Source organism: Mus musculus, chromosome 5 (assembly GCF_000001635.26).
Source record: "Mus musculus strain C57BL/6J chromosome 5, GRCm38.p6 C57BL/6J".
In the NCBI taxonomy this organism is placed as follows: Eukaryota; Metazoa; Chordata; class Mammalia; order Rodentia; family Muridae; genus Mus; species Mus musculus.
This window is the reverse complement of record NC_000071.6, coordinates 151,288,489-151,312,894: the sequence shown is the minus strand read 5'-3', so window position 1 is coordinate 151,312,894 and position 24,406 is coordinate 151,288,489. Positions and strand designations below refer to the sequence as shown.

Genomic DNA, 24,406 nt, shown 5'->3' with positions numbered 1-24,406 from the left:
CCTTGCTGTCCCTTGATGTCGTGACTGGCGATCTTGTTCACACTGGGAATCCCTGCACCTCCTACAGATGAGCTTTAAGGCCATTCTAGACTTTTCCATCCACAGGACGGGGTTTACCATAGGTGGAATTGCTTAGAAGCACAGGATCTTGGTGTATAAACAGCATAGTCAAGGATCCACAGTAAATGGTCTTAATCTTCAACACTGAATTACATAACACACACACACACACACACACACACACACACACACACACACACACACACACACACACATATCCAGTTCACGAAAGCATACCTGAGAATTGATTTGCTCTCTTGGAGCCCGCTCTGCCTTGGCTTCACTTTGGACTCTGTCCTTCTTTTCCCTTCCAGTAATATGAAACTGGAAAGTTCCAGAAAAATTCAACTTTTAGCAATAACTGTGACCTTATATTTTTATAGACATGAATATAATTCAATAATTCCATATACATTTAGCTTGTTTGATCTTTACAAAGTAAATAATAGGGATTTTTTTTTGCCCTTGGGGGACCAGTTTCCAGGCTATTTTTCAGAATATTATTGAGACCAAGCCATTTCTACAATTGTGTAACATTACAAGAAATGCTCCATGGGTAGAAATTCTGTTATTACCTATTTTACTCCCCCTTCACAATTTTTTTCTAGTGAAAAAAAATGCCAACAAAGCATTGCTTTAAACTGCAGGAACTAAATATTGGTGACTTGTTATATACTCTGACATTATTTTGTCATTTCTGTTAGCATTTTGAAAGTCAGAAGTCTTCCAAAGCTATTGTGCTGTGCTGTGCTGTGCTGTGCTGTGCTGTGCTGTGCTGTGAATTGGCCTCACTTGAAAGCATTTGGTGGCATGATGGACCATTTCACTTTGGTAATTAACAAAGCTTGATTTTCAGAACTGAACATAAACTATTATTAGCTAGTACTTTTCTTGACAATCATCCAGTCTTCTTGTACTTCCACTAATTCATTTGCAGCTTTCCAAATGGAATTTAGAGGGAAATAGTCTCTGCTGTATTGAACAAATCCTTCCTGGTAATTGATTTTCAATAATAGAGACAGGATCTTTTTTCATGTGAGTCTGTAACTTTCTATTTCTTCTATTGCAGTGAATCTTAGTCAAGTATCTTACTGTCTGCTTACAGTATTGATGGTTACAGCTGATGAAGAGGGAGAGTCCCAGGGTTGGACAATAAGTGTTTATTGAGGTGACTTTTCTTTGATGTTTTTGTAGTTTACATACTTTAATAATGAACAATAAATTACATCTTGAAGTATTATCTGTCATATAATCCTAATTTCTTGGGTTTTTTTTCCCTCTTGACTCTATACTTAAGAATAGACTGTATACTGATCCTGGAATACTGAAACTTTGATAATATTTTATAGTTTACACAGTGAACACTACTTAAAAGTTTCATTTAATTTCCTCTTCCCACGGTCAAATGTTCTGGCAACATTTTAATATCTGAGACATGGAAAATATTGAGTATCAATTTTTTTGTTTGTTTTTTTGTTTTTTTAGACTGGGTCTCTCTATGTAGTCCCAGCTGTCTTAGAACTCACTATGTAGGCCAGACTGGCCTCAAACTCACAGAGATCTGTGTCCCTTTGCCTCCTGAGTGCTGGGATTAAAGGCATGTGCTACCATGTGCAGTTTAAGAGTCAATTATTTTCAAACCCCACTTTCTTTCTCCAACTACTTGCCTATCTCTTTTTCAGATTGCCCCAACACTGAAGATACCTATGGTGTTCTAATTTCAATTAACTTCCAAGTCTATCTACCCAACAGAGTTAGACCACAGGTCTTCAGCAATCAACAACTCTTTTGGATTCTTATGCCTAGCTAAAATTCTTTCCAACTATTGATGTTCTAAATGTTGAGTGCAAGTTCCTGGTGACTCTTACTGGAACTTGCTTTGGAACAACTCACAAATTTGACCACCTGACTCACTTCACAATCCTATGACTTACAGGGATGGGGTGGGGGCTCCATAGGGAAGCACAACCTGCGAGTTACCTGGTTCAAATCTAGATCCAACCAGGCTGGAGATTGGTGTGTCGCCAAGCCTATACAAGGCTCATATTTATTATGTCAGCTGTGTGGCTGTGGTTCCTTCCCCCCCACATCTCATTTTCTGTTTCTCTCCCATCTGTTTAATCAACACAAGAAAAGAAAGACAATCTTCTTTAAATACAAAATACTCAGAAATTTTTATATGAAAATTTTTTCTTTTTGGATCTCGCCTCCACTTAATATATTGTCTGGGTTACGAAACAAAGGGACAATTAAAACTGCCAAGCTTTCCTTAGTCAAGTCTTCATAGACTTATCTTACTCAATATATTAAGTGTGTTAAATTTTACTCTCATCTTTTATAACTATTTATCAATACTTGTGATGTACTTTTTTTAACTCTTTTTTATTTTGTTTTTTTTATTAGGTATTTATTTCATTTACATTTCCAATGCTATCCCAAAAGTCCCCTACCCACTCCCCCACCCACCCACTCCCACTTCTTGGCCCTGGCATTCTCCTGTACTGAGGCAGATAAAGTTTGCATGACCAATGGGCCTCTCTTTCCACTGATGGCCAACTAGGCCATCTTCTGATAAATATGCAGCTAGAGACACGAGCTCTGGGGGGTACTGAGTAGTTCATATTGTTGTCCCACCTATAGGGCTGAGGATTCCTTTAGCTCCTTGGTTACTTTCTCTAGCTCCTCCATTGGGGGCCCTGTGATCCATCCAATAGCTGACTGTGAACATCCACTTCTGTGTTTGCTAGGCCCCGGCATAGTCTCACAAGAGACTATATCTGGGTCCTTTCAGCAAAATCTTGCTAGTGTATGCAATGGTGTCAGTGTTTGGAGGCTGATTATGGGATGGATACCCAGGTATGGCAGTCTCTAGATGGTCCATCCTTTCATCTCAGCTCCAAACTGTGTCTCTGTGACTCCTTCCATGGGTGTTTTGTTCCCAATTCTAAGAATGGGCAAAGTGTCCACACTTTGGTCTTCGTTTTTCTTGAGTTTCATGTGTTTAGCAAATTGTATCTTATGTCTTGGGTATTCTAAGTTTCTGGGCTAATATCCACTTATCAGTGAGTACATATTGTGTGAGTTCTTTTGTGATTGGGTTACCTCACTCAGGATGATGCCCTCCAGGTCCATCCATTTGCCTAGGAATTTCATAAATTCATTCATTTTAATAGCTGAATAGTACTCCATTGTGTAAATGTACCACATTTTCTGTATCCATTCCTCTGTTGAGGGGCATCGTGCGTTTTTAATTTTTCATTAATTTTGCAACTATCAATAACTTGTAGCAGTCAGTCATGTCAGTGATAGAAAATTCAGAAAACTCAGAATTTCCTTCTTCTTAAGCCATGCTGGGAAGAAACTTAAAGCCTTTCTTTTCTGCTTTGTATGATTGATCTACACTCTCAGCCTCTGGTTTTGTGATATGAAGCTTAATTATGTAGCTCATATTGGCCTTAAACTCTCTATGTAACACAGGAAGGCTGGCCATGAACTTTTATCTCCTGTGTGCATAAATTCTGGCCTACTGCCATGCTTTTCAAAAGTTTATATGTTATAGTTTAAAAGCCTAATCATAATATAATCTGTCAAAAGCCATCTAGGAAAGGCTAAAGGCATGCAAGTGAGTTTACTGGAGATGGCCCACCATTTTGCATGGCCTGAGCTCAAGATGCAGGGTCCTTAGAGGCTTCATCACAGGATTGCTTCTTGCTGCTAATATGCCATATCCAGTCACTATTACATAGCCTAATGATTCCTGGGCTGTATTAGCCCACCCCATTGGGAAGATTTTCTGCAGATCTACATGAACATGTATTCTCATATAGTAATGATTTGCAGACAAGTTGATGATTTCATAATTCTTAATAATGATTTTTTAGAATTCCTAAATTTATACAAGTAATTTCAAGCCCTTTATAGTATAAAAGCTGCAAATAGAGCTCTGGAAACCTCCATGTGTCACTGGCTAATTGCACTAGAAAAAGAAATCAGGCTTGGAACAAATTTACAATCAAGGAAAGCATTCCTTCTAGGTTAGGTGTGAGTCCGTTATCTGGTAACAAAAAGTCATAAACTGGGAGTGAACAATTTATTGTAGGTGCAAGGACAGAAAATAAAATATCAACAAGTTTAGCTATACAAAACTTCAAAATAATAAGACACAAAGCAGATGATTTGTCTCTTGACAAAACCATGCTGACTTGTGCCACAAAAATCATTGCTTTGAACTTATAATGAATTTATGGGGCTAATAGGTAATGAATGTTTAACCAGATTCTACACTTAATGGAAAGACATGTAAACAATTCTGCTGTCATCCTTACATCATATAGATTTATGACATGAATTATTGCCTTCAACTTACTATCAATTTATTAGGTTGTAAAAGTATTTAGAAAATCATGTAATCAGTCATCCTGCAGTAATGATTCTACCTGATATTGTATGTTATAATTTTGTATAGATAGTATAAATACTGAGAAAGGATCTCGCTCATTGGAACGTTTGTTCCTTCCACAAAATGTGTGTCTATGTATGTATGTATGTATGTATGTATGTATGTATGTATGTATGTAAAGTTGTTGGAGCTTTTCTTTCTTGGCTTCATCCAGAGTATGTTTTTTTCTGCATGTATGAGTCTCTCTCTCTCTCTCTCTATCTCTCTCTCTCTCTCTCTGTCCCTCCCTCCCTCCCTCCTCTTCCCTCTCCATATCCCTCTCTCCTTCTCCCTCTCTCCCTCTCCCTCTTTCTCCCTTCCTCCCTCTCTTTCCCCCTCTCTCTTTCTTTTCTTTTCTCTTCTCTTCTTTTCTTCTCTTTTCTTCTCTTTTCTTTTCTTCTCCTTTCTTTTTTTCCTTTTCTTTTCTTTTCTTTTCTTTTCTTTTCTTTTCTTTTCTTTTCTCTCTGGTTCACAAAGAATTAAAGAACTCTGATCCTCTTGCCTGGCTGCAGGGGCTCTTGAGTTAGTAAGCTACTAACCAAGCTTTTTTTATTTTTTATTCTTTTAAATCTTCTGCTATTAACAGCAGGAGCTAATCACCAGAAGCCTGTAGTTTGGGGCCATAAAATAGCAAAGAGTTAAATCTGGAAGCTAGCAGCTCCTGGCCTCCAGAATAGTATGAGAGAGTTACAAGGCCAGAGATCATCAGCCTTTGGCCTTCTTCCAACTCTATGTCCTACCTCTGTACCTATCCCTAAGGGCCAGGGCAGGTCTCCGGGGATGATCATACCCAAAGTCATCAATAATTTTTAATATCAAGTAATGATCTTATATCCAAGTCATATGTTTTGGTTGTTTGTTTAAAACAGAATCTCAGTAAATTACAAACATTAGAATTGGTCATGTGACTCCCTTTCTGGATTCTTCTCACCTTGTTTTTCTGACAAGTATTTTGTTGCCACAAAGGAAATAGTAAATAATGGCTTCTGCTTTATGTTTAGATTTGTTTTGGTACAATTCATTTAGAAAGAGAAAGATTAACCCTTATTTCTTCACAATTTGTTAGGATAATGACTTTTGTCATTGTCACCAGTATGCTCTGGTGACTTAAACATGACACATTTTAGTATTACTAGGATCCCATGTGTCCAACTACATTGTTTCCTTTAAACTTTCTCCTCTTTGGTTGGTGGAAGCCTCAAGAAGTTGACTCCCAGTTCTTCTGATGAGAAGATAGTACTTGCTGTTACGATAGCTTCCTTCTAGATCCCAATTAGGACCAGACATTTGAAACATTATCTGTCCACACCTAAAAATGCTCATTTCTCCAAGCATTTCCAATCTCATTCAGGGAGTATTAGAGGATGTGAGAAAATGTGATGGGAACTTGCTGGAGTGGGGGGCTAGTATTCTATTTATCTCCATGCTGATTATGTGGGCATTATGAATGTATACAAAGTATATGACACTTTGAGGCTGATTCATAGAACTCCTTACCTGAATAGTCAAAGAAAGCTTCTCAAATAAGATAAAGGGGCTGGAGAGATAGCTCGGGGCTCAAGAACACTCTGCTTTTTCAAAGGACTAGAGCTCAGTTCCCAGCTCCTTCATCAACCGCTTCTAATTCCAGCTCTGGGTAAATCTAAAGCCCTCTTCTGGCCTCTATGGTACCCACTCCCATGTGCATGTATACGTACACACACAAGTAAAAATAAGAAATTTAAATTAGATAATGATACCGCATAGTATCAGTAACAGAGAAAGCCAAGATTGTGAAAGATATTCTGGAGAGAGGAAACAAAGTACCAAACTGCTTAAGGGTGAAGGTTCTAGAAGGCACTGCCCTATGAAGATGGCAAGGGGTCCATTTGTACGGAAGAGTGACTGAGGTGGGTCAAGAGAAGGAAACAGGAGCCACTTACTGGAGGGAGAAGTCCAAGGACTTAAGTGTGTACTGCAGATTTACCTGCAATAGTATGACATCTTCAGACAGTGCCACCCTAGCTGCATTGTGAGAGCTTACTGGAAGAGGAAACACTCAAAAGACTTATTCATTCATCCAGTAGCCAACCACTACTTACTGAACTCCTCTGTGTTCCAGGGCTATGCTAGTGACTGTGAAATACGCAATGACAGCCCAAGTGTAGGCGTTGGCAATAGGTATAGTGAATTGGTTGGCACAGCAGAGATCATACATAGGAAATAAAAGCACCATCTGATTATAATCTGATTAAACACAAGGAGAGTATGTTATGCAGTTTTACTTGCCAGTTTTTATTTTAGACAAATCCGTACACTGTATAAATCATTACTGTATCTACCCCTGGTTACTTGGCTTTAGATAAAGCATTTGGAATAAAAGGATGTTGCTTTTTTATCTCCTGTTCCAGAAACATAGTAAATTTGGTTTGGAAGAAACTGTACTGTAATTTGGACTTGTAATACCAAAGATTTGTATCCATTTCCAAGGGACCCTTGAGCACTTCTCAGGAGGGTCATTTTGTTATGCTATTTAAAAAATGAAAATATATTTGTCTGCATTGCAGCTAGGCATAAAATCAATTGGTCATGTGACACCCCCACCCCAAAGGAGTCAAAACAAGTAATAATAACCAGGGAAGTAATGCAAGCGAATTGTGAACACCGCACTTAGGTAATCAATTGCCTCGGAAGCATAGCCATGCATGTGTTACATCTTAGCTTGGAAATGGCATCTGAGGAAATGTTATTCATTCCTTTCCACTTGGGAAAATAAGGCTTGCATTGTGAGTCTAGTAAATAAAAATGCATTTTGAGTTTATTTACATTGATCTGGGTGCTTCAAAGCTAAGAATGAGCTGTTATGAATGAGCCACTACTGCAGTAGTGTTCTGTGCGTAGGGTTCTGTTCTCTGCCTGGCCGGTTCTGATTGGGTGTCACACACAGAGATTTTTACAGTTCAACTCTTCAAGCAGACCTTCTCCACCCTGTGATTACAGCATGAGGAGTTTCACACTCTTGGCTGAACATCATACTTGTATTTTATGATCTTCCCGGCAACGACTTTCTACACAGTAAAGCAAGTTCCTGACCAGCATCTTCCCTTCCTCATTCCCACCTTGGGGTACCAGACACTCTGCAGTGTCAGACATACAGAGGCGGTCCGTAAGCCATTGCATGGATTTGAGCAATCTGAAGACCAATCTCTTCATTTCCTCTTAAATAAAACAGGATAAAAGCAGATGCTTGTCTGGCTCACAGAACTGCTGTGAACAGCTCTTCTTATTAAATGCTATCTCTTTGCCACTGTCTCCATCTCATGGCTCCTAACTAATATCTCGGTGAATAGATAGTAACACTACCCTTTAACTATCCATGGAATGAAGCATCAGCTATTGCCATTTTATCATTCTTTCTCCTAATATTCAGAATAAGAGAGATTCCACATAAATTCAACTTTCAGTTACTTGGTGCACTAAAATCTTGAAAACATCCCTCAAAATTCCTCTAAAGACTGGGGAACAACAGCACTAGAGCTCTACTCTTCAAAATCACTTGAGCTGACTGGTTGTAAGTAGGAGAGGTCAGATAACATGAGGTAAAACCTGGGCATCAAAACAGAGCAATCCTGGGTTGCACACTGGCTCTGGAGTGTGATTGTGATACCATGCAAATTTCTTAGCCTAGCCTGTTTTCTGTAGGTTCCATATAGTAGCAATACCATCTTTACTAGAGAGATTAAATATGGTAGTCCATAGCACATACCTAGTGCAATGCCTGGTGGGCTAAGCCTGTGGTGAGAAACAGATTGTCCAAATACATAGTGTCCAACCACAACAGTGTAAGGCTTGTGTTCCTGGTAGCTTCCTGTTCTGTAATATTCAATGATTCAAATTCTTTTCTTGTGAATACCTTGCCCTTGTGTAGGTTCCTACAATGTCTTTGTCCTACCACCAGAGCAGGAGGAAGAATCAGGTCCTGGGAACAATGTTATCATCTCTGTTCTCCTTCCCCTGGTAAAAAGTAGTCACACAAAGAGGCTAGAGAGGTGTGTTTTGTGATGCTATAACAGAATGCTTGAAATTCCTCAAGGATAGATACATCATCAGTACCTGATGAGGGTCTGCTCCCTTTGTCATTCCCCATTGTGAGGCTGAGGGAAAAAGGCAGAAGTGTTAACCTGGAACTGTGGGGGAGCACAACCCAACCATAGCAGTTGTTATTAAATGTTAATAGATTGAGTAGGTGAAGACAACAGTAAGAGATGAACACTAAGGACAAGACATTTAAAAAAAAGAGTTCCTGTGGTGAGATGGATTTCTCCAGTGAGGAATCTGGTGCATGAGGGAAAGACTAAGCCAGACAGAGAGAGACAGAGACACACACAGAGAGACAGAGAGACAGAGAGACAGAGAGAGAGAGAATGACAAATTTTGACTCAGGATGTAGAATTGGAAACCTGAAGGAACGTTTGCATGGGAAAGCCTTTCCAGCAATGGGGAATCTAGGAATCGGAGAGGACTCATTCTCAAGGAATGAATGGTTTATCCCTAAATGCAATTAACTGCAGAAAGGAGATGTGACAATTTTAACTTGCCTGATTTCTGACATAGTTGCCACCAGCTCTGTTTAAGTAATAAAAGTGTGCTGACTAATCAGAATTTCCCAAAGGTATGGGCCATGAATATCTCACAAATCATCCCCTCAAACAGCAATTCAAAAATGTTATTAATTCTGATCTATGGACATCCAGTGTCGGTCCCTAAACCACTGCCTGGATTCGAGCAATCTCAAGTCCAATCTCTTAATTTCCTCTTAAATAACACTGGATAAGAAGAGATGCTTGTCTGCCTCACAGAGCTGTGTGAACAGCTCTTCTTATTAAATACATCCCCTCCCCCCATGCTCTCGCTTTACCACTGTCTCCATTTCATAATGTCAAATCTATATGTCATCTTCAAAGTGGAATTGCTAATGACATCTGTCTTAGAACTGTTGTGATGATTAAAATACGGTTTAGTATCTTGAGGAGTTCTTTATAAGACTTTTGTAGATACCCAACTTTAAGATGTCAGCCGTGTGTCTGCCTTGTCACTGGGGTGCCCAAGTGACACTGGCAAGCTGCTCAGGGGAGGCAGAACACGGTCCATAATAGGGGTTCCAGCCCTATTTTGGTTCCCTGGATGAAAAACATGGAGGTATGAGACGGATGCCTGGTTCTCAGTCTCCTGTGTACCCAGATGCCACTGGGGTACCATGGGGAGGTGAGAACGGTCTGAGAGTCCGTGCTTCCCCTACACACCAAGTAGTAAGGGGATGGCTGAGCCCCAGACATGGGTGGAAGGCCTAGACTAAGGAGTGGCTGGAAGAGAGACTGCCTTCTCTGGGAGATCTAGGCATGGCTCTTTATGTGGAAGGCTTCCCCCAGCCCCTGCAGTGATCCTTTGTGAAGGAAACAGTCCTTACTTGTCCAGACTGGTTTATTTGATGGCAGATATAAATGCATACATCTTACTCAGGGTGACTCAGGGATTAAATACCTCCCTCTTGCAGGAAGAAATGCCCAGGAAGCTCATTGGCTAAACACTGGGGTCTATATAGATAACTCATTAGCATGGAGAACTCCAGGTTTTTAATGCTATGTGACTGGTTTTTATGGTCCCCTCAGTGGAGTGTCGTGGTCACTTGTTCCAGATCAGGGAGTTTGGCAGGAAGGAAGCTAGCCTCAAGACTACCATTCTCAATTTTGAGATTTCCTAGGGTTTAGGCTGGCTCAACCGTACCTGTTCTTCTGTCATGTGAGCACCTTCTGCTTGGCTCATGTGAAGATAGTCACATGCTATATATATATATATATATATATATATATATATATATATATATATATATATTACTATAGTGTTTGCTTAGAATTTATTCACATCCCCTTACTTTAAATCACCTAAACACCACTTATAATATCTAGTACAGTATAAACAGTTGCCATATTGTATTGCTTAGGGACTAATGAAGAGAAAGTTTGTATGTTTTCAGTACAGACTCAATTTTAAATAATGTTTTCAATCTGTGATTGACTGACTTGCTGGACGAAGAACCCACAGATCTGGAGGGCCAGGATGGGAGGTTCTCTCACCTGACTGACTCACCAGCTTCCAAGTGTTTGCCACTATTGCTGTTGGGGTCTTGGATTAAATACACAAGCCAAAGGCATCCATTGTTAAGCTAGACCCACATCCAGTTTCTAGGAGAAGAGTTCTTCCATTGTGCTTAGTGACGCCTGCCTTGAAATTGCCCTCACACACTTCTGTCCAGTTCTCTACTGAATGACAGATCCCTAGAAGCAAATCTTCACTTTTCAGTGCCACCTTTCAACATGAAAGAATCTGCTACCCAAAGCACACTTGTGTGTCTTTGGGGAAAGATTTCATTTTACTTGTTCTGTGATACAGGCCACATAACAAGAATTATGTTTCCCTTCTGTGTCTCTGAAATTTGTGTCTCAAGCTTTAAAGACTTCTTTAGAAGAAATTCAAAAAAATCATCTCTGGCCTGGGCTACTTTATACTCATGCCACTTTTTTTTTCTGCCTTGAAACAATGTATAAATTTATGTTACTTTGTTGATCTTTAAAATGTTTACCCTTTTTACATAGTGACTTTTATTTAGTTTCTCAGCCTTTAGACTTTTTATATCATGTTCCTATGAAACTAAGACTAAGTGAGAAAATAAAATATGAATGATGAGTATGCACATGAATGTTCTGTGTGCTGCTCTGAAGATGGTGTAATCTGAAAATACTGGCCTTGCTAGAAGCATGGGAGTGTTTCACAGTTAGATTTTATCCTCCTTTGCTTAGTGTCAAATACATTTCCCTGACAGTGGATGGTAATCTGGTTACAACAGGCCACAGTGCCTGGCCATGCTGTGTGATGCTATTTCTTTATGGAAATATGATTTATGACCACACAGTTCTCAGTAGATATCTTGCCATATCCAACCTGGACCATTCTATAGCATGGCATGTGCCAGTTCTTCAGGTAGACTGTGAGTATTTGGGGGAGTGACTGCAGAGAAAAGTGGTGTGAATTTGATTGGAGAAGCTAGGTCCTATGCTGTTCCTCCAAAAGGCAGTAAGAATCTATCAGAGACAGGCACAGAATAAAGAACAATATTGTCCTATGTACACACTTCTGAGGATTGGTCTTGAATAAAGCGTGGTAGGAATACAAGAATAGGACAAATAGGATTTATGGAGAACCACCATAACACAAGCCGCAGATCATGACAGATAGAAGAAATACAGCAGCTATCAAAGGTGATGCATAGGAAGATTGAAATGGAAAACTAGGGACTTTATGGGTATGAAGCTAAAAGGATGTGCCTGATCTCCACGTACTTGACCACAGAGAATCACCTTGGCTGCTAGCTTCCCTTGCTTCTCCCAAGGCTTGGAGACCATTGGCTTACTTTAATTTTATCTTTGTTCCCTTGGATGCAGTGGCTGCTCTCATCTCTTTACACTTGGTTTTCCTTAGTGTACACATCAGAGTCTCATCAGCCTCGTTGTGTTTAGATCTGCCTGGGATCCTTGCTTAGTGCTTCACTCTTGGAGACTTCAATTGCGTATATAAGTCACTTGGATTTTATACTCAACTCTTTTCTCTTTATGCTTTATTCTGGGTCGTATATCAGACTCACTCTCTAATCTTTTCTCCTTACACACCCCATTTGCTATTAAGCTTGTAGAGTGCATCTTAGGAAGCCCCAGCATGTAGATGGCTGTTGTCTAAGCCACTCTAGTCTGTGGTTTTTGTTGTGACAGACGTAGGAGATCTGTTGTACCATAGGAACCACCCACAATCACAAACAACTTATGGCAACTGTATTCTAATAGACTTCTCTCCATGATGTGGAAGCTGACAGGCTGTTGGCACAAAGCCTGGTGACCTGAGTTTGACCCTCAGGACCCATAAGGTTGAAGGAAAGAACCAACTTACACAGAGTCTCCTCACTTCCACATGTTTATTGTGGTGTAAATGCGCACATAAACACACACACACACACACTACAAAACAAGCATAAACACCCAGAGAAATACACACACTAACAAAAAAGTAATATGATGTTTTTAAAACACACACTAAATAACAACATAATAAAATGTTTAAAAAGATATTAGATGTTCTCTGATTTTCTTCGATCACATAATAGTTTTCTTTTTTTTTAAAAAAAAACTTATTTGAAAATGTAAAAGCCATTCTAAATTAGCCCAAACATTGCCAAAAGAGGCCATGAATAAAATGTGACTGACAAGCTGGGTTAAAATCCTCATTGCAGAGGTCAAAGTGTCATAGCAAATGCCCAGGGAATCACAAGCCGTTGTCTTAAGACCTGATCATCCATCACCTCCCTCTTTTCTTCACCGTGCCTTACTTAGTGTACAGAAAGTACCAGGGCACCCAACCCTGCCCAGATCTTCCCCACCGGCAACTCTTGCCTCACAGAACAGCTCCAAGATTTCTCGCTACTTCTCCCAGTCTCCTAGTACTGTTTGACCTCAGTAAAAATTGTTGGCAAGGCTTTCTCCTCTAGTGACACTTTTGGAGAAGGCTACAGCTGAAAGTCCAGTCTGTCCTCCGCGTCCGTGTTTTTGTGCGAGCTCTTTCACTCTAATTGGCTTCTGTGTGTGTAGTCAGTGTGCCAAATTCTTGCTTTATGGACAGTAGTGAATCTTCCCTTCTGTCTTCCACTGGCCCTGGGCTCAAAGCAAGTTTTTTTCAAATTAAGTTCTTATATCTCTGGTCCAAAGTAGCAAACTGCTTCCGAGTAAGCAGGAAGCTCCTTTTTTTGTTTTCTGTGTTCACACAGCACAGTTCAGGACCATGGCTGAAACCTACGCCATCTGTACAGGGCATGCATGAAGAAGTACTTACTCATGGAGGCCAGAAGAGGGCGTCGGATACCCTGGAACTGGTATTACAGGCAGTTGTGAGCCACCGTGTGGGTGCTGGGAATCGAACTTTGGTCCTCCTCAAAAGCAGCCAGTGCTCTTAACTAGTGAGCCATCTCTCCAGCAGTTTTAGATCTTGTAGAATTTCAGATTTGGGGTCATGGGCCCTCTGCTAATCTGTTAATACCCTAAGGAAACAGACAAGTCAGTATTCCCAGAATTCACATCCACTGGCGGAGAGAAGCGTTTAAAGCCCTTTGTAAGTATGAAACAATACAGTCAAGCACCACAAAAGCACAGATAGGGAAACTGCCTGCATACACTCCTCTGCCCCAGCCTTCCCTCATCCCAGCCTTCCCTCATCCCGGTCTTCAGCGCAGCAGTTTTGTGTTATCTGTAAAGAATTCTAAGCTAAATAAAGCGGTCAGCATTTGACATATGAGCTAATTTACACCCCTACTTTACATTTAAAGATCACAGTCTGACTCTCTGGTAGTCTCATAGTGTGCTGCCTCCTGTTGCTAACACCTGCCAAATGCTCTTGCACACCTGGCCATTGTTTTTCAAATGGTCTAACAAACTCTACTTAAAAAAAAAAAACAAATCTAATATATAATTGAATTTATATTGGTGTTCCAGATAAATACATTTCCAGAAGAGTAAATAGGCATTGTAGGTTGAGGTAAATGAGAGTTGAGGAACAACTAATGTAACATAATGTATGGAAGAAGATACTCAACACAGGATAATTTGCAAGACAGGCAGAACAACTCAGCTCCTGGTTGGAAAGGCCTGGAGAGACTAAAAGGGCGCCCACAGGTTCTGGGCCCAGGGCTGATAGAGTATCACTCTCAAGCTGCCGCTGTCAGTCCTGCCTTGGATAAGGAATGGCTCACACCTGCCTAGCAACAATACAGTTTCACACAAGATAGACATTCTTAGGGCCTCATGGGGTTCCACGCCCTGGAAGTCTCACTTCAACTGTTTGCCCAGATGCAGAATTCCTAGGATTGTCGTTTTAGAATGAATTCTTTTTCTTTGTGTGTGTGTGGGGGTGGGGGGTGGGGGGGGGGTTGGAGACAGGGTTTCTCTGTGTAGCCCTGGCTGTCCTGGAACTCACTCTGTAGACTATTCTATTCCCTAAACTTAATCCAGGAAAACACTGTGACCACTTTTGTTATTAAGAAACTGTGTTGTTATTTAATGTTTCTTTCTTTGTTTATTCGTTCCTAGGAACTGGCCTAAATCCTATATACAACATATGCACAAAGCAACTCGTTTCTTTGTGTCAACCAACCAAGCAAAAAAAAAGGAAGCCTTCCAAATATGGCCTATACCATCTATGGTCTGGGATGAACAGTAGTATAACTATAACTAGAGTCATGGGGTTTTTTCTTAAATGTCAACTGTAAAACATAAAATTCTTTTGATTAACACCAGATGTCAGGAACACTTACTTAAATGGCATGTTTTATTAAATGGCGTCATTACTAGACTCACTGAAGTACTAAAGATGACCTTTTTTTGCATTAGATTACATAGCTGAAGTTATGTATTACTACAGTATTTCAAATATTTGGACACTAGTATATATGAACCAAAATGTACATTTAGAACCATACTTAAACATCTTGGGTTGAAATGAAAATGTTCATGTCCACAAAAGTAGATTTTTATTTTTATCTTTATTTTTATTATATATTTTCTTTATTTACATTTCAAATGTTATCCCCTTTCCTAGTTTCCCCTCCGAAAATCCCCTAGCCCCTCTCACCTTCCCCCTGCTCCCCAACCCACCCACTCCAGCTTCCTGGCCCAGGCATTTCCCCTATACTGGGGCATAGAACCTTCACAGGACCAAGGGCCCCTCCCTCAATGATGACCAACTAGACCATCTTCTGCTACATATGCAACTAGAGCCACGAGTCCCACCATGTGTTTTCTTTGGTTGGTGGTTTAGTCCTAGGGAGCTCTGGGGGTACTGGTTAGTTCATATTGTTTCCTCCTATGGGGCTGCAAACCCCTTCAGCTCCTTGGGTCCTTTCTCTAGTTCCTACATTGGGGACCCTGTGCTCTGTCCAATGGATGGCTATAACCATCCACTTCTGTATTTGTCAGGCACTGGCAGAGCCTCTCAGGAGACAGCTTTATCAGGCTTCTGTCAGCAAGCTCTTGTTGGCATTTGCAATAGTGTCTGGGTTTAAAATTAGGTTTTTATACAACTTTACGTCCAACGTTTATTGAGATGTTTTGTGGCAACAAAAATAAGTATTACATGTGTCAAATGTATAAGAAATCAGGGAAGTAAAAATAAAGGGAAGATTTGAAGTGCATACTATATTTCTTCTGCCCTTTTGTAGAATTCCTAGACTTTGCTTTCATAGCACAGCTATTTGAGAAAATCTGTCATATAGCACACCTTTTAGCTAAAAATTTCTCCAGCCTTCTCTGAACTCATGCTGGGAAAACACGGCTTCATTGCTAGGCAGAGCCTTCCCATGAGGCTGTGCTTAAACTATTTTGAATTCTAATTCAAGGACAATAATAAAAATTTAGAATGTTTAATAGGAAATATTATAAAAATTTACTCCACCAACTGTATTCTGGTTGAGACTCTTTTTAAAGCACTACTTCTTAAAACAATACTATAATTACAGTTTTTAATGCTTCAAAATGCTTTCTTCTCCCCATGTATGACTTGTGCAAACCCTTTTAAAAATATTTTTGAAATATAATCCACCCACAACAGAGTCAGTTAGACTTAACTTACTTGGGCCAAAGTCAATGTGTAATTTTTAGTATCTTGTATTTGCCAAAGGAAATGGGTTTGTGGTGGTGATGTGTGATCAGCCTTTTTCACTGGTTACCATTGAGATGTTCTGCAATATTTAAATCAGAGTCACTGCTGAATGCAACCCATTGAGTTTGAGCCGGCAGGTGGGGTCTGGGCAAAGGAGAGCGTAAATACAGAAATGGCTTCTGCGTTTGCCCAACATCTTGTTTACACTGGGATTTTATCTGTGTTTCTGGCTTTAGAGGTTTATATGAGGACATTAGGGACAAATGGGTCCTTTGTGTTTCATGAGCAGCAGGTGTTGAGGCTGCTTTCGAGTTTGACTGGTCCTATAGTAGTTAATTTATTTATTGATTTGGTTGAGCAGGACAAGCACTGAGGGTTAGAGTCTCTCAATAATGATTTATCTCAGTGTTCTTTTAATACAGACTGCTCTCTATTTTAATTTAGCAGTAGATATGTATTAAGATTTGTGTTAGTTTAGACTTTTAATATTCACTTATATGTATGAATGTTTTGCCTGCGTGGATGTCTGTGTAGTCTATGTATCCAGTGCCTATGGCGATCAGAAGAGGAAATTAGAAGCCCCTGAAACTGGAGTTACATGTGGCTGTGAGCTGCCATATGGGTGCTGGGAACTAAATCTGGGTCCTCTTCAAGAGCAGCCAGTGCTCTTAACCATGGAGCCATCTCTCTAGTTCCATATCAAGATAAATCTAACCCTAAGAACAATTGCATTTTAAATTCAGCCCCGGCACAAAGCAAATACTTAAATTGTTTTTCGTATTTATATTGTGTTTGAACATGGGTTTAGAATCACTGTGGCTTTAGGTATTACAAAATGAAACACCCTTAGGAGGATTTCACCAAATGAGGCTAGTGGCTCCTACCATTCCTTCACAGAATTCAGGACTAATCAAGCAGGAAATGAGACCACTCAAGCGTGTTCCACACCACTGGGGGTCTTTAGGAAGAAGCAAATTGACTGTCACCATTTCAGGACGTTATACGTGAGGTGATTCTAACAGTTACTTACAAATTTCCCATGAGGATAGTCCAGTAACTGTAGGTTTCATAAATCTCTCATTGGACGTGTATGTATACCCCCCCCACACACACACACACCTTGGCAACAGAAACACTGTGCCAGGCACAATGTGTATTTCCATATGCTGAGTAATCACTCGGATATTTACTGATTTAAATACCTCCAAAAAATAACCCATTGGTGGTCTGGAGAAAGGTAATTTTTAAAAAGATTTATTTATTGTATTTATGAGTACACTGTTGCTCTCTTCAGACACACCAGAAAAGGGCATTGGATCTCATTACAGATGGTTGTGAGCCACCATGTGGTTGCTGGGAATTGAACTCACAACCTTTGGAAGAGCAGCCAGCATGATTAACCGCTGAGCCATCCCTCCAGCCCAAGAAAAGTAATCTTATTCTAGTGGCCCCAGCAGATATCTGGCATCATCATCTACTCTGCTCCAAGAGGTGGCTTCATTCATGTTCATAGGGCTGATTACAGTCTCCCAGTAATCAGATGTAGATGACTAAGTATCCCCCTCAAGACGATTGGTACCTTTTTGGATGCTCAGAAGCACATTTAGACTATAATATTCACAGATGATTTACTCTGGTTCTAAGAAGTTTCTAGTCTGTAATTTGGGTTTCTAGGTAGAGGAGTCTGAAGTAGGATTCAGTAGAAGAAGTGGCTATAGATTGCACATTCTCAGTAAGGTTTTGTTTTGTTTTGTCATGAAATTCACCATCTTACTCATTTAAAATAGATGCCCAATGATGTCACAACATCACCTACACTCATGTTGCTGTGTTGCCGTCAACACTCTTCAACTTTGGACTCCTTTTACCCAGTAACACCTCCTCCAAATCTTTGAAATGAACATCATGTTATAAATATGGTGATACACACATAAAGAAAGTATTGCTAAAATGTCTTCCTGGGGGGAGACATAAGCAATGTCTACCCCTCTTCCTAAGGTCCCAGCAACAAACTCAGGCGTGATTGAGCCAAAGTTTACTTGGGGAGAACCAAGGAGTGATTGGGCTTCCTTACAGAGCTCAGATGAGAAGTGGCTATCTCCCCCAACATCAGGCTGCCCCTGGAAAGCTTTTACCCAGAAGAGGTGAAGGCTTCCTCATAGCTTCATAAATGGAGTCTCTTCCCCTAGTCTTCCCCAACAAATATACTCGAGCCCTTCTCCTAGGTGATGTGCAATTGAGGCAGAGTTGCATACAACAAAAGGTAGGGATGCTGGATGCTCTCGTGAGGGTCTTATGACCCTCCCCTCTCCAGCCCTCATCATAGAGTCAGCCGGATCATCTGGAACGATCCTTTTAAAGATGAATTCCCAAGATGCTTGGCCCAGAGGCTCCTCAGTCACAACAGAAGTTCATGTTGGGCACTATATATATGATTGCTTTAGAATTAACATACGGTACACTTATTCTCACAACCATCTTTTTTATATTAGAAATTCATCTTCTTATAACAACCTTCAGAGGTTATTGCATCAGTTACCACAGTTTTAAATGTCTCCCAGATATTTAAACTGTAGCATAGGCTTAGATTTTTCTAAACCTACTTTGTTTAGTGTTCTTGGATGCTTCAACCTCCGTTCTAGCCCACCAATCAAAGGTAGGGGAGAAAGATGGTTGATAGGACGGAAGGGGCTAGTGGATATGATTAGAAGTAGTTCCTTGGGGCAATTTCAATCTTCGTTGTCAGGATATCAGCAGTCCAGATCAATAGAATACACCAAACATGAATCAGTAGCAGCGGCTCAATTCAGCAGAAACTGCAAGGCTTCAAATTGGCATGAGTCGGCAGAAGCAGCAGGAATCAATGAGAATACCATGAGACATTCTTTGGCATGTTTCTCTCTGTGAAATCAAAACAAGCAAAGGTCAGTGAAGACCAGAAGAACATTGCATAGCTGGAGAAGACCAGAGTTTGTTGCAAGGCATAGCAATGCAAGAGCAACCCCTCACTGTATATGAGGTTCCATTTATACTCTTTCCAAATACCAGGTTGCCCTCTCAAGCATCCACTCCAGCAAAACATCCTCTCACAAGACAGCTTCTAGAAAAACATCACGTGACACAACTGAGTTTCCAAAGAAACCAGAAATTTCCACTTCACTGTAGTAGTGCTTTTCAGGAATTTTTTTTTTGAATACTTGATTTTGACTATTTTAAGTTGCATGTTTCTTATCATGGTGCTTTATATTCACTACGTATACATTTATAGATGAGTATGTGCAGTTTATAACCCATGTGCCATCCCTCATCCTTTATTTCTTTTCTTTCTCTATTTTTTAAAGTGTCTTATAACTCAGCCTGCAGGAATTCACAATGTGGTTCAGACAGACCTTGAACTCAAGATTTTCTGCCTCAACCTCCAGAGTGTCTAACTACAGGCCTGTGTCACTATGCTGTGTACCTTCAAAAGAAATAGGCAATGTTTAAGACAAAATTATACTTAACCATATATATCGGCTGGTTTTGTGTGTCAACTTGACACAAGCTGGAGTTATCACAGAGAAAGGAGCCTCCCTTGAGGAAAAGCCTCCATGAGATCCAGCTGTAAGGCATTTTCTCAATTAGTGATCAAGGGTGGAGGGCCCATAGTGGGTGGTGCCATCCCTGGGATGGTGGTCCTGGGTTCTATAAGAAAGCAAGCTGAGCAAGCCAGGGGAAGCAAGCCAGTAAGTAACATCGTCCATGGCCTCTGCATCAGCTCCTGCTTCCTGACCTGCTTGAGTTCCAGTCCTGACTTCCTTTGCTGATGAATAGCAATGTGGAAGTGTAAACTGAATAAACCCTTTCCTCCCCAATATGCTTCTTGGTCATGATGTTTGTGTAGGAATAGAAACCCTGACTAAGACACCAAACATTTGCCAAATATTATGATTTTTCAGGAAATCTTTTTTTTTTTTTCAACTAGATTGCACTGGTTTGTTTAGGAATTAAGCAATCTGAATAGATTCTCCATTTTGTATCAAACATATCATTATTAGCATATGTACTCTTTAACACTTCACCTGGAGTGATGGCTCAGAGATTAAGAGCTCTAGTTGCTCTGGCAGAGAATCTGGGTTCAATTTCCAGCACTCACATGGTGGCTCAAGTCTGCCTGCAACTCCAGTTCTCAGGATATGATGCCCTCTTCTGGCCACTGTGGGTACTGCATGCATAGGGAACAGATGCACACGTGGGAAAGGGGCATAAAATTAAAAATAGATTTTTTAAAATAAATGAAGTCAGCCCATTAGAGGACACAAGGAGAGAGGGACTCATCAAGAAAATAACAAGGAACAGTCAGAGAGGTAGAAAACACACAACAATTACAGAGTAGAGGCCAAGAAGCCCAAGGATTAGATTTCGTACAGAAGGAAGGTTTGGGGGTGGGGAATTGGTGGGGGAGGGAGAGGGCCTGCACTGGTTCTTGTGCATTACCGGAGAGTGATGCGGAACTTAGACTGAGACTGGATTTAGCGCTGACAGGATTTTGGTCCCACAGGGCAATGAAGTAGCAAACAGAACTAGAATTCAATTTTCTTTTCAATTACTAAAGTGGCAAACAGAATTATGCAAATCCTTACACAAGTTGTAGAAAAATAAACTAAATACGTCTCCCCGGCAAACGAGTCTTTTAATTACCTTCACAATGCTGAGATGTGTGGACTCTAAAATAATTTAAGAAGGATGTTCCAGTCAACCTTTTAATCTTATTTCAGAAGGCCATTTGATGCTTATTTTGAACCTGATACTTTTTTGTTTGTTTCAAATTTGGTTTTTAATTTTATAAAATCTGCACAATTTTGAGATATTAAAAGAGTTGTAATTTTCTTTGACAGGTGCTCTCTGACAGCCAAAGCAAAGAAAGAGAAGGTAAGGGACCTTAATGGACTGTTTTTCTATTTATTCTGTTGTTATTGTCTGAAATGCTATTCAATGAGAATCTGGTCAAGTCGTGGTAATTTAAGCACACTGTGAGTGTTGGGATTGCTGGTGGGAATCAGATGGTCATGGGATGGAATAGAGATGTGCCCCATCTCTCAGACACTGGGTCAGTTCACCTTGTTTTTCTCTAGTCCTTGTGCTGCTGGAATAACAGTTAACCCCTACCTTGTAACATTGGTTCCACACAGAAAGGAAGTGCTTTATACAGCTAGCTGTTATCCTGAAATGCACACTACAGATTAAGAATTGTGTTTAGACATTTGTGCAAAGGAAAGGAAAAAAGAAAAAAGAAAAGAAAAGAAAGAAGCCATCTCAAGAACGAGGCATGTATGAGAGTGGAAGGGTGGGAGCCGTTCTTTGTGTGGGTTTTGCACTGGAGATGCTCTCGTGTAAATCCACATATCCCACCTTAGCCTATTGAATTTCTCTTCTTGATGACTTGGTGAGAGAAGAGCTCATCCCTCTCTGGTCAATGCTTAGCCCAACGTCCCAGGGGCTCTTTCTTTCCTCTTGGTTTGGGTAGTTGTTACAGATGCAGCGTTCTGAAAGCCTGGCTCGTTGGTCTGTATCTAACACGCTCATTTACGATCTTACATGGGAAAAAAAAAGTAGCTCAGGTGAATCCACTGTGAACATTTCTCACTCTCTAAGTTTATAGTTTCTAGACTGAGTATGGGAAGGAAACTCCTCTGAGATTTTTATCACAGAAGAGTGATTTTTGAAATAACCATGCCAAATAATCCTATATAGTAGATGTCTAGTCGGTAAACACAGTTATTTTTACTTCCACCTACTCATTTTTTTCATCATCTACTGACAACCAATTTTAGCTCTTGTGGTGTTCTGAGTATGCTTGGCCCATGGGAAGTGGCACTCTTTTTGTTGTTGTTGTTGTTGTTGTTTTTTGAAGTGGCACTCTTAAGAGGTGCATCTTGTTGGGATACGTGTGGCCTTGTTGAAGGAGGTATGGCCTTGTTAGAGGAGGTGTGGCCTTGTTGGAGGAGGTGTGGCCTTGTTGGAGGAGGTGTGGCCTTGTTGAAGGAGGTGTGGCCTTGTTGAAGGAGGTGTGTCACTGTGGACAAGGCTTCGAGGCCTCCTATGCTCATGATCCAGCCACCTAGTACTGAAGACAGTTTCCTCCTGCCTGCCTTGGGATCAGGAGGCAGAACTCTCACCACCTGCTCCAGCACCATGTCTGCCTGCACACTGCTGTGCTTCCTGCTATGACAATGGACTGAACCTTTGAACTGTAAGCCAGCCCCAATTAAATGTTGTCCTTTATAAGATTTGTCTATGCCAAGGTATCTCTTCACTACAATGAAACCCCAAGACAGCTCTATAGTCACAAACTCAAGATCTCTGCTTCAGTTCTTTTAAGTATCAAGTTAAATAAAATAGGCATTGTTTCAGGGAAAGAAAAGACCTTTGGAAGTCCCTGAAAGGAGGTAACAGAAAGAGAATCAGAAGCCTGGTTCGTCTCCCCAGCCTGTGACTTTACATTTCAGTTACTCACAGTCTGTGTTAATCTGATATTATTATATGGGACAATGCATAACCAAGTGTTTGCGAGTTTGGAACCATACACAGTTGTGAGTTGTAAGATGATCTGTTGTGTGTCTCTACACTGGGGCTAAATTGTGGGTCATTCTTTTGTCCTTTGAATCTATGGTACACAATACCCTTATGTTAGTCACTTAGTAGCTTTCTCAACCATCAGTTTGATCGTCAGGGCATTAGAGCACTTGGGGTCACAGAACCATAATTTCCCTCCATAACGGCTGTACTGGCTGGTTTTGTGTGTCAACTTGACACAAGCTGGAGTTATCTCAGAGAAAGGAGCCTCCCTTGAGGAAATGCCTCCATGAAATCCAGTTGTAAGGCATTTTCTCAATTAGTGATCAAGGGTGGGAGGCCCCCTGGTAGGTGGTGCCATCCCTGGGCTGGTGATTCTGGGTTCTATAAGAAAGCAAGCTGAGCAAGCCAAGGAAAGCAAGCCAATAAGTAAAATCCCTCCAAGGCCTCTGCATCAGCTCCTGCTTCCTGACCTGCTTGAGTTCCAGTCCTGACTTCCTTTGCTGATGAACAGCAATGTGGAAGTGTAAGCTGAATAAACCCTTTCCTCCCCAATATGCTTCTTGGTCATGATGCTTGTGTAGGAATAGAAACCCTGACTAAGACAATGGCCAAACATCATATAATAACAGCAGCAATTTTACTCTAACATACTGGCATAATTGTTGAACTTTATCACTACCCATTACTATTAATCTCACTGTGTCTTCTGGTCAAATTAAGCTTTATTGCTGTTCTGGACATATAGAGACACACAACATATAGAGCATTGCACATAATCCATGATTTCAAGCAATTTCTGGTCTTAGATCATCTCTTTCCCTAAAATAAAAGGGGTCCTATGGGAGTTATATGCTTCTCTTCCAGCCCCTAGGAAATCTCTATGCTCAACTGCCAGGCAAAATAACTGGCTGGAACCTTACCAGGAAGGGTCTTCAGGGCGTGTGCTGGGCACAGCAGCTGCCCCACCAAAATCACCAAATGGAATCTGCTCCATCCATTGTGTGAAATGCCTTTCTGCCAAGTGTACGTTCTCATGTTTGAGTTTTAACTATGTTTAACCCTTGGCCACATGTTAGCTAAGAAGGAAACAGAAGACGTTCTCTGATAAAACAGGATGAAGTTCCAATAGCAAGTCTCATCCGCATAGAGAGAGTTGTGCTCCATCTCTCTCTCTCTCACTGACCAGAATTTAAGGATGCTTTTACTCCTGAGACACCGGAATGCACATCCTGGAGGCTTTTAAATACGGTTCTGAGGATAGCTTTTAAACTTGGTTCTGGAGATATTTTGTAACAAGAATTAGGCAGATATTTTTCTTTGTATCTTAAGCACATTTGGCCTGTTGCTGCTGAAGATGAGTCTTCACCATGCAGAGGCCCTGGCTGGGGAAGTGAAAAGTGGTTCGAGAGGGACCAGAAACCCTGTGTGCTTTCCTAACCGGGGAAGCATCTGTGGGGTGGTCCTGCCATGGAGGAACGGCCCCGGTGAGATGTAAGAGTATATTTTAGGTAGCTCGTATGTGGCTCAGTCTGGTAAAATTTAAATCTTTTAGCTGTTTAACCAAGCACCCATTTAGTGTATCATTTGGAAGAGGAGATGAGGATGAAGCAAGAAACACAA

General features: G+C 40.7%; 1 protein-coding gene across 1 annotated transcript in view; it reads left to right on the top strand.

The window, feature by feature from the left end:
• Window positions 1–24,406, top strand: part of Stard13 (StAR-related lipid transfer (START) domain containing 13) — a 390,686-nt gene that overhangs the window by 115,306 nt on the left and 250,974 nt on the right. The window contains exon 2 of the mRNA XM_006504923.4: window positions 21,106–21,139. The gene's annotated coding sequence lies outside the window, so the exon portion shown is untranslated. The remainder of the gene's footprint in view (window positions 1–21,105; window positions 21,140–24,406) is intronic.